This window comes from Natrix helvetica (assembly GCF_964273705.1).
Source record: "Natrix helvetica genome assembly, chromosome: 6".
Lineage (NCBI taxonomy): Eukaryota > Metazoa > Chordata > Lepidosauria > Squamata > Natricidae > Natrix > Natrix helvetica.
Genome location: NC_138553.1, coordinates 76,355,313 through 76,367,600, shown reverse-complemented (window position 1 = coordinate 76,367,600; position 12,288 = coordinate 76,355,313). Strand labels below are relative to the sequence as shown.

General features: G+C 48.3%; 1 protein-coding gene and 1 long non-coding RNA gene across 2 annotated transcripts in view; one reads left to right on the top strand and one right to left on the bottom strand.

Annotated features, from left to right (window-relative positions):
• Positions 1-12,288, bottom strand: part of LOC309394640 — a 253,769-nt gene that overhangs the window by 12,748 nt on the left and 228,733 nt on the right. The gene's annotated exons all lie outside the window — the stretch shown is intronic.
• Positions 5,909-12,288, top strand: part of DUSP16 (dual specificity phosphatase 16) — a 58,211-nt gene continuing 51,831 nt past the window's right edge. The window contains exon 1 of the mRNA XM_081957985.1: positions 5,909-6,076. The gene's annotated coding sequence lies outside the window, so the exon portion shown is untranslated. The remainder of the gene's footprint in view (positions 6,077-12,288) is intronic.

Below are 12,288 nucleotides of genomic sequence, written 5' to 3'. Positions count from 1 at the left end.
TGTAGGTTCTCCTTCTTGGGCAGGGGGTTGGACTAGATGACCTGTAACTCTGTTAATCTGTTTATTTATTAGATATATACATTCCCTCTAGGAAGGGGCCGGGGGTGTAAACTAGTCACTAAAAAACATCACTATAGAACTGCAACCATCAGACGGCCACTAGAGGGCAGCCAAAAGATGTTCCTCGTGCCGCCCTCTAGTGGACGTCGGGATGGTTGCAGCTCAGAGAGTGCCAACCTATTGCAGCATGGAGTCCGAATCTTCATATCCTTGAGGAGTGTCAAAAAAAAAAAAAGATCCAGATTAGGGCTGCAATTCTGCAAGCAAAGTCTCACCTCTAAATATGTGGAAAGGTTGCTCTTTAGAAAGCCAGATCCTGAAGATGAAATTACCTAATGATATGGAAGACCTCACTGAGGAAGAGCCTAATGGCGGTCAGTCCTAGAGGAGATCAACCCTGACTGCTCTTTAGAAGGCCAGATCCTGAAGATGAAACTCAAATACTTTGGCCACCTAATGAGAAGGAAGGACTCCCTGGAGAAGAGGCTCATGCTGGGAAAGATTGAAGGCAAAAGAAGAAGGGGACGACAGAGAATGAGGTGGCTGGATGGAGTCACTGAAGTAGTAGGTGTGAGCTTAAATGGACTCCAGAGGATGGTAGAGGACAGGAAGGCCTGGAGGAACATTGTCCATGGGGTTGCGTTGGGTCGGACACAACTTTGCAACTAACAACAAGGAGAGGTTAAGAAGGAACTGGGCTTGGATCACAGAAGTGCCATTCTGGATGTTTTGGAGCCAATTCTAGAGTTAACCCAAAGGTGCCTTTTCATTCAGGTGATGGTTGTCCCAAAGGTGCTTTTTCAGGAGGCAACTGGACTTCCTTGTTTTTTTATTTGAAGACATTTCGCTTCTCACCCAAGAAGCCTCTTCAGCTCTGAGTGGATGGTGGGGGAATGGAAGGTTTTATACTCCTTGCAGACAGCTGGTCATTTGCATCCTTTTAGAGCAGGGGCATCAAACTTGCGTCATCACAGCATCATCACGTGATGTATCACGACTTTTTCCCCCTTCGCTAAAGCGGGCGTGGGTGTGGCCAGCTCGTGATGCATCTGGCTTGCCAGCCGCAAGTTTGACAGCCCTGTTTTAGAGAGTCGTAGAGGCCACTTGGAGGTTTATCTGTGTCCCCAGGGTCACTTGAGTAGTGCAAAAGGTCCCCGTGGGTGACCCTGAGGACACAAACAAACCTCCAAGTGGCCTCAAGGACTCTGTAAAAGGATGCAAATGGCCAGCTGTCTGCAAGGAGTATAAATCCTTCCATTCCTCCCCATCCAGTCAGACCGAAAGAAGCTTCTTGGATGAGAAGCGAAACATCTTCAAAATAAAAAACAGGAAAGTCCAGTTGCCTCCTGAAAAAAAAGCCTTTAGGACAACATTCACCTGAATGACTAAGAATCTCCACAGCTCTCCAGAGTCATATTAATTTAGGAATATTAACCAGGACTTTGTTTCTGAAAAGATTCTACATTGACGTCAGGTATGGCCAAAGTCCCAATTTTCCTCATTCCGTTGAATCTTGGAGGACTTTATATTTAACCCTTGGCTTTTTACCTTCCATGCAAACACAGTCCTAGGTATATCTTTCTGCCATTGCTTAAACCAGGGGTGTCCAAACTTGGTAACTTTAAGACTTGTGGACTTCAACTTTCAGAATTCCCCAGCCAGCTCTGCTTATGGCAATCACAGAGGTGCGGAGAGAGAGAGAGAAAAAAGTGGGCGAGTCATGAGAAATTCATTAAATGCTTGTGCTTAAATCAGACATGGGAAGGATGACAGTACTTTATGTGCTGGATTTCTGCTAGGGCATTGTTCATTCTGCAGATGGGCAGGCTGCAACTCAAAGCTGTTGGATTGTCTCACTTTCTTGTGTTCTAGAGAAAATTCCCTCTGCTTTGGCCTACGCAGAGAAGTATGCCTGGATATGCATACCTACAACAAGCAGAAAACACATTGTGATTTATGAATGGTCCTTTCAGACTCAGGACTTGGTGTGTGTTTGTGTGTGTGTGTGTGTGTGTGTGTGTGTGTGAGGGAGGGAGAGGGAGAGGGAGAGAGAGAGAGAGAGAAAGACTTCTCTGGAAGTCAGAAGATGATTTTTAAAAAGCGCAAGTGCTTCACATGCCATGTTTTTCGTTTTCCTTGAGGTGCGAATCCCTAGCGCCACCACAGAGTGAGCTCCCATTATTTGTCCCAGCTTCTGCCAACCTAGCAGTTCGAAAGCACGTAAAAAAATGCAAGTAGAAAAATAGGGACCACCTTTGGTGGGAAGGTAACAGCGTTCCGTGCACCTTCGGCATTTACTCATGCCGGCCACATGACCATGGAGATGTCTTCAGAAAGAGCTGGCTCTTCGGCTTTGAAACGGAAGTGAGCAACGCCCCCTGGAGTCGGGAACGATTAGTACATATGTGCAAGGGGAATCTTTACCTTTACGTAAGAAAATATTGTTTCTTGCATGGGCAGTAGTCAGAATATTTGAAAAAAACTACCCCTATATTAACACTGTTAGCTATAGCCTATGTTTTGTTTTTAAAGCCAAGAATCAATCACTGATGGCCTTGGTAAATTTGCAAATGTCAAAACCAAACATGAGCATTTGGAGGAATTGAGCAATAATCCCACATTTCGCTCCCCCAGGATTTTCTGTCTCTGAAAGCAGAGATGTTAAATCCAAAATCCAAGTTTAGACGTCAAACACAAACTGTTAAAAGACTAAGGAAATTGTGTTTTCGCTTCTGTGTAACACATCCGGAGAAGAGATAAAAGATTTTTCTGGCACATCTCTCTTCTTGGAGCAAAGCTACTAATTAACTCAAAAACCTTGTTGCTACAATATCTGGGCTATAAACATTAACCAGTGAAACTGGTGGACTACATCACCGGCTTTTGACCTTTCGGATGGAACAGTGTGGCAGTGTGCAGAGGGCAATGACGATGTCTCCTTGAATGGTGACAAAAAGTTTGCAACCAAAATGCCAAGCTCGGAGCCAACAGCCTAATTTAGGAAGACTTTCGGGGGAGCATCTCCATCCCATCTCTGCCACCTAGCCAAGTGACAATATTTGGAAACCCATCCAAATGCACAGAGTAAAAAGGCATTTATTTTATTTTATTTTGTTTGTCAAACATGTACAAGACAACAGGTATAAGTATAAACATGAAGAAGAACAAAGGAAATGAATACAAATAAATGGGGACAATAGGCAAGCTGGTGGGCTTATGCAAGCCCCCTTTACGGACCTCTTAGGAATGGGGTGAGGTCCACGGTAGACAGTTTGAGGTTGAAGCTGTGGGGGATTGAGGATGTAACAAGGGAGTCAGGTAGAGCATTCCAGGCCTTGACCACTCTGTTGCTGAAGTCGTATTTTCTGCAATCGAGTTTGGAGCGGTTTACTTTGAGTTTGTTTGCCAGCTTGAGGTTGAAGCTGAAGAAGTCGTTGACAGGTAAGACGTTGCAACGGACAATTTTGTGTACTGTGCTTAGATCATACCGCAGGCGGCACAGTTCCAGATCGTCCAAGCCCAAAATTTCTCAGCTCTGCTGTTGAACGACAGCTCAAAGAAAAGGTTTTATAGTTTACTCTGAAAATATTTAGGCTGGAAGTATTCTCTTCTATCCAGTAAAAGTGGAGGCACAGGAATAGAAATGGAGAGGAATAAAAACCAACCAAGTAGTATATATATATATTGCATGGCTGGTGAATTTACTGCTGTTCCAGAACTCTTTAGTAATGGAAAGTTGAACGATGATAGTTGTAATGTCATACTCTTGTCTCTGTGCGGGGTTTTCTTTCTCCCAACAAAAAAAAACCCAATGCAAAATGGACATCTTTCTTATGCATTACAGAGGGCGCTGCAATGTAGTTGAGCTATCCATGGTTAAATACTTTGATCCTTCAATGAGCTTCGTAAGCAAGCTGCACAATGCAGAGACAATGGTTGTAAAGGTTTATGAGGATGGAGATTTGAGGTAGTAATTAGAGAACTGGACTTCTTTGTTTTCTATCGAGAAGCGGGTTTGTGGGCTGATTAAGGGAAAATTACAGAATAACAGAGTTTGGAGACCTTAGAGGTCTTCTAGTCCAACCTCTGCTCACGCGGGAGACCCTATTCCAGTGATGGCGATCCTTTTCGGCACTGAGTGCCCAAACTGGAATGTGTGTGAATGTGCGTGCATGCATGTGCCAGGGCACCAGAAACCTCAAGACCAGCTGCCTGGCGCACTTGTGCCTGTTTTTTGTCCGTTTGGGGATGCCATTTTGAGGTTGGTTTTGGGGGGCGTTTTCCAAGCTGATCTCCGGTGATCACCCGCGAAGACCAGCTGGAAACCAGAAGAGCAGCTGGTGATGACTGGCGTGCCCATAGAGGGCCTCTGCGTGCCACCTCTGGCAAACGGGGAGGACAGGAAGGCCTGGAGGAACTTTGTCCATGGGGTCGCGATGGGTCGGACATGCCTTTGCAACTAACAACAAGGAGAGGTTAAGAAGGAACAGGGCTTGGGTCGCAGAAGGGAAAATGCCATCTGGACATTTGGGAACCAATTCTAGAGCCAAACCCTCCAGAGTCAACCCAAAGGTGCTTTTTTTTTTTCAAGAGGCAACTGGACTTCCTTGGGGTTTTTTTTTTTTTTTTTTTGAAGACTTTTCGCTTCTCATCCAAGAAGCTTCTTCAGCTCTGGCTGGATGGTGGGGAATGGAAGGAATGGAAGAGACCCTCCCATCCCACAGCAGGACGCTTTCTCCGCCTTGAAGGGGGAGAAGGTGTGTGTGTGTGTGTGTGTGTGTGTGTTTGCATATGTGAGTGTGTATTTGGGTGTGTGCGTATTGGGTTTTGGGTGTGTATGTGTATTTGGTTGTGTGGGGTGTGTATTGGGGTTTGAGGGTGTATTTGTGTGTGTATCTGCATGTGTGGGTGTGTATTTGGGGTGTGTATTTGGTTTTGGGTGTGTATGTGTATTTGTGTGCGTTTGTGTGTGTGTGTTTGGCTGCGTGTGTATTTGGCGGTGTGTGTGTGTGTGTGTGCTGGGGTTTGGGTGTGTGTGTATCTGTGTGTGTGTGTGTATTGGGGGTTCGTGTGTGTGTGTGTGTGTGTATTGGGGTTTGGGTGTGCATGTGTGGGTGTGTATTTGCATGTGTGGGTGTGTATTTGGGTGTGTGTTGGTGTGTATTGAGGTTTGGGTGTGTATGTGTGTATTTATGTGTGTGTATTTGCGTGTGTATGTTTGTGTGTATTTGTGTGTGGGTGTGTACTGGGGTTTGGGGGTGTGGGGGTGTGTATTTGTGTGTAGGTGTATAGACCCCCCCCCCTAAGTATCTCTAAAATCCTGATGCTCCCCACCCCCATCTAATTCTTACTTTACTCATAAAGTGAGCTCAACTCAGGCTGAGGGAGCCTCAAAGGCCCTCCACTTGGTTTAAACCAGGTTCAAATCCCCCCAGGAAGAATCAAATTGCCCCCCCTCTTATGGGGTATGCGGCCCACATTGGAAACCCCTGGAATAGACGCCTCTCTTTTCATGCTCCCTCCACCACCACCCCACACACAGAGACACCCCTTGGCCAGAGGCATCCCCCCCCCCCGCGAGGGAGAGACAAAGAGGGGTCCTCGGAGGCGCCGAGGGGGCGTGACCTGGCCTGGGGGAGGAGGGGGACCAGGAGGAGGAGAGAGGGAGGGAGGGGCCCCTCCGTTCCCCGCCCGGCTGCGCGCGCGCGCGCGCTCGATCCCTGGGATTGGTTTCGAGTGACGCCACCGCTTTATTTTTACCCCGATGACCTCATCGCCGCCTGCCGCTTCCCCCCCACCCCCCCTCCCCCTCCCCTCCCCGCTCCGCGCGCTGCTGCCTCCTTCCTGCCCGCCTTCCAGCCGAGGCTGCAGCCGGACCCCGACGCCTCCCAGCTGGGCAGCGGCTCGCCGGCAGCCCCCTCCTTCCCTCCCCCCTCTCTCTCTCCCCTGCCCCGTCCTCCTCCTCCTCTTCCTCCCGCTGCCCGGAGCCCCTCGCTCGGCCTCGCCTCCCGAAACGGTAGGTCTGTCTGAAGGGGCCGAGAGGGGCGAGGTTGGGTCGGCGCGCCGGCTTTTGCCCGGCTTCTTCCACCCGGACTGTCAAGCGGGGGTCTGGCTTGGCCGGGAAGCCGCCTTCCCCCTTCCTCGCCGCCTGGTTTCTGCCCTGGGCGGGTGAGGGGGTTGGGAGGAGCGGACAGGTAAACCCCCTTTTACCTGAGGCGGCCGTGGGCACCGGGAGGCGAGGAGGGGGGACGCCCGCCAGGTGCGCGCTCGCTCCCCGACTTAGGGGAATCGCCCTCTTGCGGGGGGGGGGGTTTCCGAGGGTGAGGCGGGCGGGGGCTCCCTTCTGCCCCCCACCCCGTACCTGGGCAGCCCCTCTGGCTTTGGGGAAGGATCCGTGTTCCGTGTTCTCCGGTCAGAAAACCAGCATCTTTCACAAACAGAGAGATGCAGACCCACACTAAAAACACAACCGGGTAAGTGGTTCTGTTGGTTGTCCTGGGCCGGTCCTTTACATAATGTAAATTTAAGGGGCTGGGGGAGACTTCCTTCTACCCCCCCCCCTTAGCTGGGGAGCCTCTCTGGCTTTTGGGGAGGACCCTCTATTCGGTATCCTCGGGTCAGAAAATGAGCATCACACACACACACACACACACACACACACACACACACACACACGTGTGTATATGGTCCTGGTGGCTGTCCTTCATTTTCTGGGGTTCGGGGCAGGCAGGCGGGGGCTCCCCTCTGCCTCCCCTACCTGGGCAGCCCCTCTAGCTTTGGGGAAGGACCCTCTGTTCGGTATCCGTGGGTCAGAAAAGGAGCATCTCTCTCTCTCTGTCTCCCTCTCCCTCTCTCTCTCTCTCACACACACACACATACACCGGTCCTTTACATAAATTAAATTTAAGGGGGATCTCCCTTCTTTCCCCCACCCCCTACCTGGGCAGCCCTTCTGGGTTTTGGGAAGGACCTCCTGTTCCTACCCTTGGCTCAGAAAATGGGCCTCCCCCCCTGTCACACACACACAAACACACGTATATAGTTCTGCCCTTCATTTACTGGAGTTGGGGTGGGTGGGAGGGACTCCCCTTTGCCCCCCTACCTGGACAGCCCCTCTGGCTTTTGGGAGGGACCCTCTGTTTGGTATCCTTGGGTAGAAAAGGAGCCTCTCTCTCTCCCTCTCCCTCCCTCTCTCTCTCTCTCTCACACACACTGGTCCTTTACATAAATTAAATTTAAGGGGCAGCCCTTCTGGCTTTTGGGAATGACCTCCTGTTCGTACCCTTGGCTCAGAAAATGGGCCTGCCCCCCTCTCTCTCTCACACTCACACACATACACAGAGAGAGAGAGAGAGGGAGAGAAGAAGGGAGGGAGAGAAACGGACACACAGAAACTCACACCCACCCGGCTATATGGTTCTGTTGGCTGCCGTTCATTTGCTGGAAAACCGCCCGGTCCTTTACACAATTTAAATTTAGGCGCTGCTGCCTGGCGAGATCCTTCGGTGAAGGGGATGGTTTGGAAGGTTGAAAGCTGGTGTTAGGATAAAGCAAAGCCGAGCGAGGCTCTCTCTGGAAGTTCACGCCGCGTTTGAGCGCTCCGTTCCCGCGCTGGGCTGGCGGCGTTCGTGGATTCCTTGAGGGCTGCAAAACCCTCCGCGGGCTTCGGTTGCCTGCCGAGGCTTCGTGGAGGGAAGTGTGGAGCAATTCCGTTGCATAAACCGACCGACCGACAAGTATGTTGTTTTGCAACCGTAATAAGATACCTTTGGAAAGGAAAGGACAAAGCCGCAACTAATAAAAGCCTCACTTCTCAGCCTAAGTATATGGGGGTGGGTTTTTTTTGGGGGGGACTATCTCTTGTCCAACTACTGTGTTAAGGATTCTGTTACTTTTTTTTTAACACCAGTGGATAGAATGTCTTGTGAACAGACAAATCAGGCTGAACAGAAAGAGAAACAAACTTTTTGTATATTTGTGGCAGGTGAGGAGGTTACCTGGAGGACTGTAGAATAGTTTGAAATTCTGCTGTTAGGATCAGTTTTTGTTTGAAAATGGTGGGCATTCTAAGTTTCTAAAGTGCTTTAATTATGTGTATGTGTGTGTGTGTGTATGCACATACACACACACCTTTAGGTCAGTGTTGACTCCTAATTAATAACTAGTGTCTATAGTTTCTTGACAAGATTTCAAAAGTTGCTTGCCATTTGCCTTCTTCCCAAGATTTGGAGAGCAATTGGCCCAGTTACCTAGTTCAGCGGCCACCAACTGGTGGTCGGCGAGAAAATTTAGATGGTCCGCAGAAAAATAACTTGCATTTTTAAATACTGAACTAAATCAGGGGTCCTCAAACTATGGCCCCTGGGCCGAATACGTGCAATGAACGCTTGTGTTGCTGCAGAGAGTCTCCCCCTTCGGGGTCTTTTTGTGCGGGATGGAGGGGGACAGAAATTCTGACTGGGGGCCGGTTCAGCCTCCTGGTGCAGGGCTTTGGGGGACGGCTGGAGGGAAGTGCCACTTGTGGCAAAGAGCCAGAGGGCCTTGTTCCAGTGGGACTGCATCATGGCCTGGAACTGGCTGACCATCTCAGCCCAGTGAGTCTCCAGGCACCGGTACCTGGCCTTGTACACCCGCAGGTCTTCCTTCTGCTTGGAAAGCCTCTGCTCGTAGTTGTCAGTGAGGTGCTTCTGCTGAGCCTCCTCCTCGGTTAGATCCAATTTGAACTGAGCTGTTTTGCCAACTTGTCATCCCGAAATGTTGGTGACCCCTGATCTAGTTGACTATGGTACTTAAAGTGGGAATAGAATTGGTTTCTCTAGCCTGCTGCCTTAACCACTACCCCAAGCTGAATCTTTGCAAGCACGTGTCATCGTTTTTTTTAAAAATGAGCGTGGGTTTATAGTGAATTTCTCAATAGATCTTAACTCAAAGGAATCCATATGGATTCACATGTGGTTGTAATAGCTGAGAAAAGGGGAGAAATGTGCATAGATATGTAATCCTGATAACTCTGGGTATTTGTGTATGCCCTTCACTTTCCTCTGATGGTTCTCCCTGCCCCTTAATGGTATCTTAAATGGTGAGGCGATGCTGCAGGTGACTGCCAAGATGCCCTTACCTGTCATGGTGATCAGCAGACCAAGAACAATTAGAATTCTTTATTGTCCAAGTGTGATTGGACACAGGAATTTGTCTTCATAAGCTCTCAGGGTACATAAAAGGTATACCAGTAAATGATAAATCATGATCGTTGTTTTTAGTTGTGAAGTCATGTCTGATGCATCCAACCCCATGGACAACGTTACTCCAGGCCTTCCTGTCCTCTACTATCCTCTGGAGTCCATTTAAGCTCACGCCGGCTGCTTCACTGACTCCATCCAGCTACCTCATTCTCTGCCGTCCCCTTCTTCTTTTGCCCTCAATCTTTCCCAGCATTAGGCTCATCTCCAGTGAGTCCTTCCTTCTCATTAGGTGGACAAAGTATTTTCCTCTTCAGGATCTGGCCTTCTAAAACGATCATGGTCATCATAAAAATACATTAATCATGAGTCATATAAAATACAACACTTAGCGATAGTCATAGAATACCAATAAGCAATCAAAATCATACCAGGAAACTAAATAACACAATATAAATCGTAGATATACAGGCAACAAGGTTATAGTCATAAGTAGATAGGTAATGGGAAGGATGAGAGGAATAGTAGTAGTACAGTCTTCGTAAATAGCTGGACAGTGTTGTGGGAATTAGTTGTTTAGCAGAGTGATGGGATGCGTGAAAGGACGTGAAGATAGGAGATTAAGGAACACAGAGGAGAGGTTTGCTCATAGATGCAGAAGGCTCCATTTGCTTACCCCATATTGAAATGAAGGGGCTTCCTCAGAAGCTGCACAAGTCATAACTCGGGCTGACTGTGCGTCTTTCTTCTTACTTCCCACATGATGCAGGAACTCAAGGCTTGAGCATCAGCAGAGAAAGTTTTATTGAGTACTAGCCAATAACCTGGTGTGGCCCAGGTATTTATTTATAGGAGGAAAATGTCCAGACCAAACATAATTTCTAATGTTGGATTTTGCCCCTTACCAGAGGGAGCCCCCTTGTGGAGTACTGTGAAGCCATTACCATGGCAACTCCACTGCGCTGCACAGTAGAAGCCATTTTAAGGCACAACAGGCTGTATCTTAACAGAACATACAACCAAAGGGGTGTTAGGGGTATCTTATCCCCATAGTATTTGTTTCCAGAGAGTAAGTCATCTGTGTACCAAGTTTTGTTGAAATTGCTCGAGGCATTCCAGAGTTAAACTGGAATACACACACGCACTCACACACATATGCGCGCACACACACAATGTGATTTAAGTAAAGGATTATATATATAATCCTTTACTTAAATCCAGACCAGGAGAGGTCTATTTATCCCTTAGAACTGAATTGTTCTCAAATGGAAGCCATTCATTTGAATTCTCTTATCCTCTAAACACTTTAAAATGCTTTATTTGCTTTCGACAATCAACCAATGTAACAGATGTTGCCTTCGGAGGTTGTGGGAGCTTCATCACTGGAGGCTTTCAAGAAGGGACTGGACTGGACTTCCGGTTCCGGCGGCTGACGGTGACGGGCAAGTTCCTTGCCCGCTCCCGCTCCCCGGTGGGCTTCCCCGCTTCTGGGGGGCACAGGACGCCCCGGAGAGGCGTCCTGCCGAAGGAGCGGCTTCGCGGAGGACACTAGCATCGGCGGCGGCTGGTGGGGGCTTCTCCGCTTCGCTCCAGGCATCGAGGAGCAGTCTCGGAGGGCGCGCGTGCGTCTCGCTTCAGGCTGATCGGACGATGTAAAATTGAAGGAAGCAGCGGCGGTGTGGTGAGGCGCTTCCTCTCTTCATTCCCTTTTTCTTGATTTGATGGACCTTTCAGCAATTTAAAACGTGAAACTCTCGGATTTCTTTGGAGGTGCGGCTGGAGGGAGGGGGATTTCCCCCCCCCCCCTTGGACAAGCGGCTTGGAAAAATTCTGCTTTCGCCCTCAGGGGAAGGAGGAGGGGGGAGAGCCAACCAATGATGCCTCACCCCTGTAAAAGTGATTTTCACTGGACTTAGCTCCATAATTTATTGATGACCTGAGAACTTTGTGAACTTTTAAAACTTTAATATGCCTCTGAGCCCAAAGCTGGCAGGGCAAGATGGCACACTTCCGTTGTCTTCATGAACTGTGAAACCTGACTCCACCTTTAAAATTCAGGCTTCCGGTCTTTGTCTCCGTGTCACCCAGAAGAATCTCTTGTGGATTGTTATTTTCTTGAACTCTCTGGGGGGAAAATTCCTCTCTATTGCCAGATTGACTAAAGAATCTCCCCTCTGCTTGGATCTTCTGCCTCCTGGACTCATCTGTCTGCCCTACTTCTCCAGCTGTCCATTCTCCATACTGACTGATTTTTCTACTTTATAAATTATGTCTCCAAAAAGACCACCCCCTGGAAAACCTGGCTTTGCTACTTCTGCCCCGACATCTGCAACATCCAGTCCTGCCACACAGTCAAAGATCACAGAACTGATGCAACCTAAGAGCACAGAGATGGATTTGCAACAAATGCTTCAGCAACTTATACAGGGCCAGGAAGAAATTAAGAAACAATTAAAGGAAATGAAGGAAGAAATTAAAGAGAATCAAGTCCAAATCTATAAGAACTCACAGAGACTGGACCTTGTGGAGGGTGGGGTGGCGGAGATGAGGGGGGGTAGAAGCAGTGCAGAAGGGAAACAAAGAACTTGATATCCAGCAAATGAAAACAGAATTTGAGAGAATGTCCTTTTATCTTAGATTTCAAAATGTTATAGAAGCAGATGGGGAAAATATAAGGGACATTATGACTAACATTCTAGCTGAATACATACATAAAGAAAAACAACAGATGGAATGGGAGATAGATCTGGTCTACAGAGTGAATTCAGCTTATGCCAGAACACACGATGTACCTAGGGAGGTCCATATTAAATTCCTTAGAAAAAGCACAAGAGACGAAATTCTGGGTGTACAAAGGGGGCAAGCATTGACATATCATGACAGGGAGATAACCATCTTGAAGCAGATCCCAAAAAAAATTAGGGAAAAAAGGAAAAATTATTCGCAATTGGCGAATAAATTATACCAGAAGGGGGTGTGGTTTAGATGGTTGATGCCTGAAGGTATGCTGATATTCTGGGAGGAGACAAGAATTAGAATCAATACACCC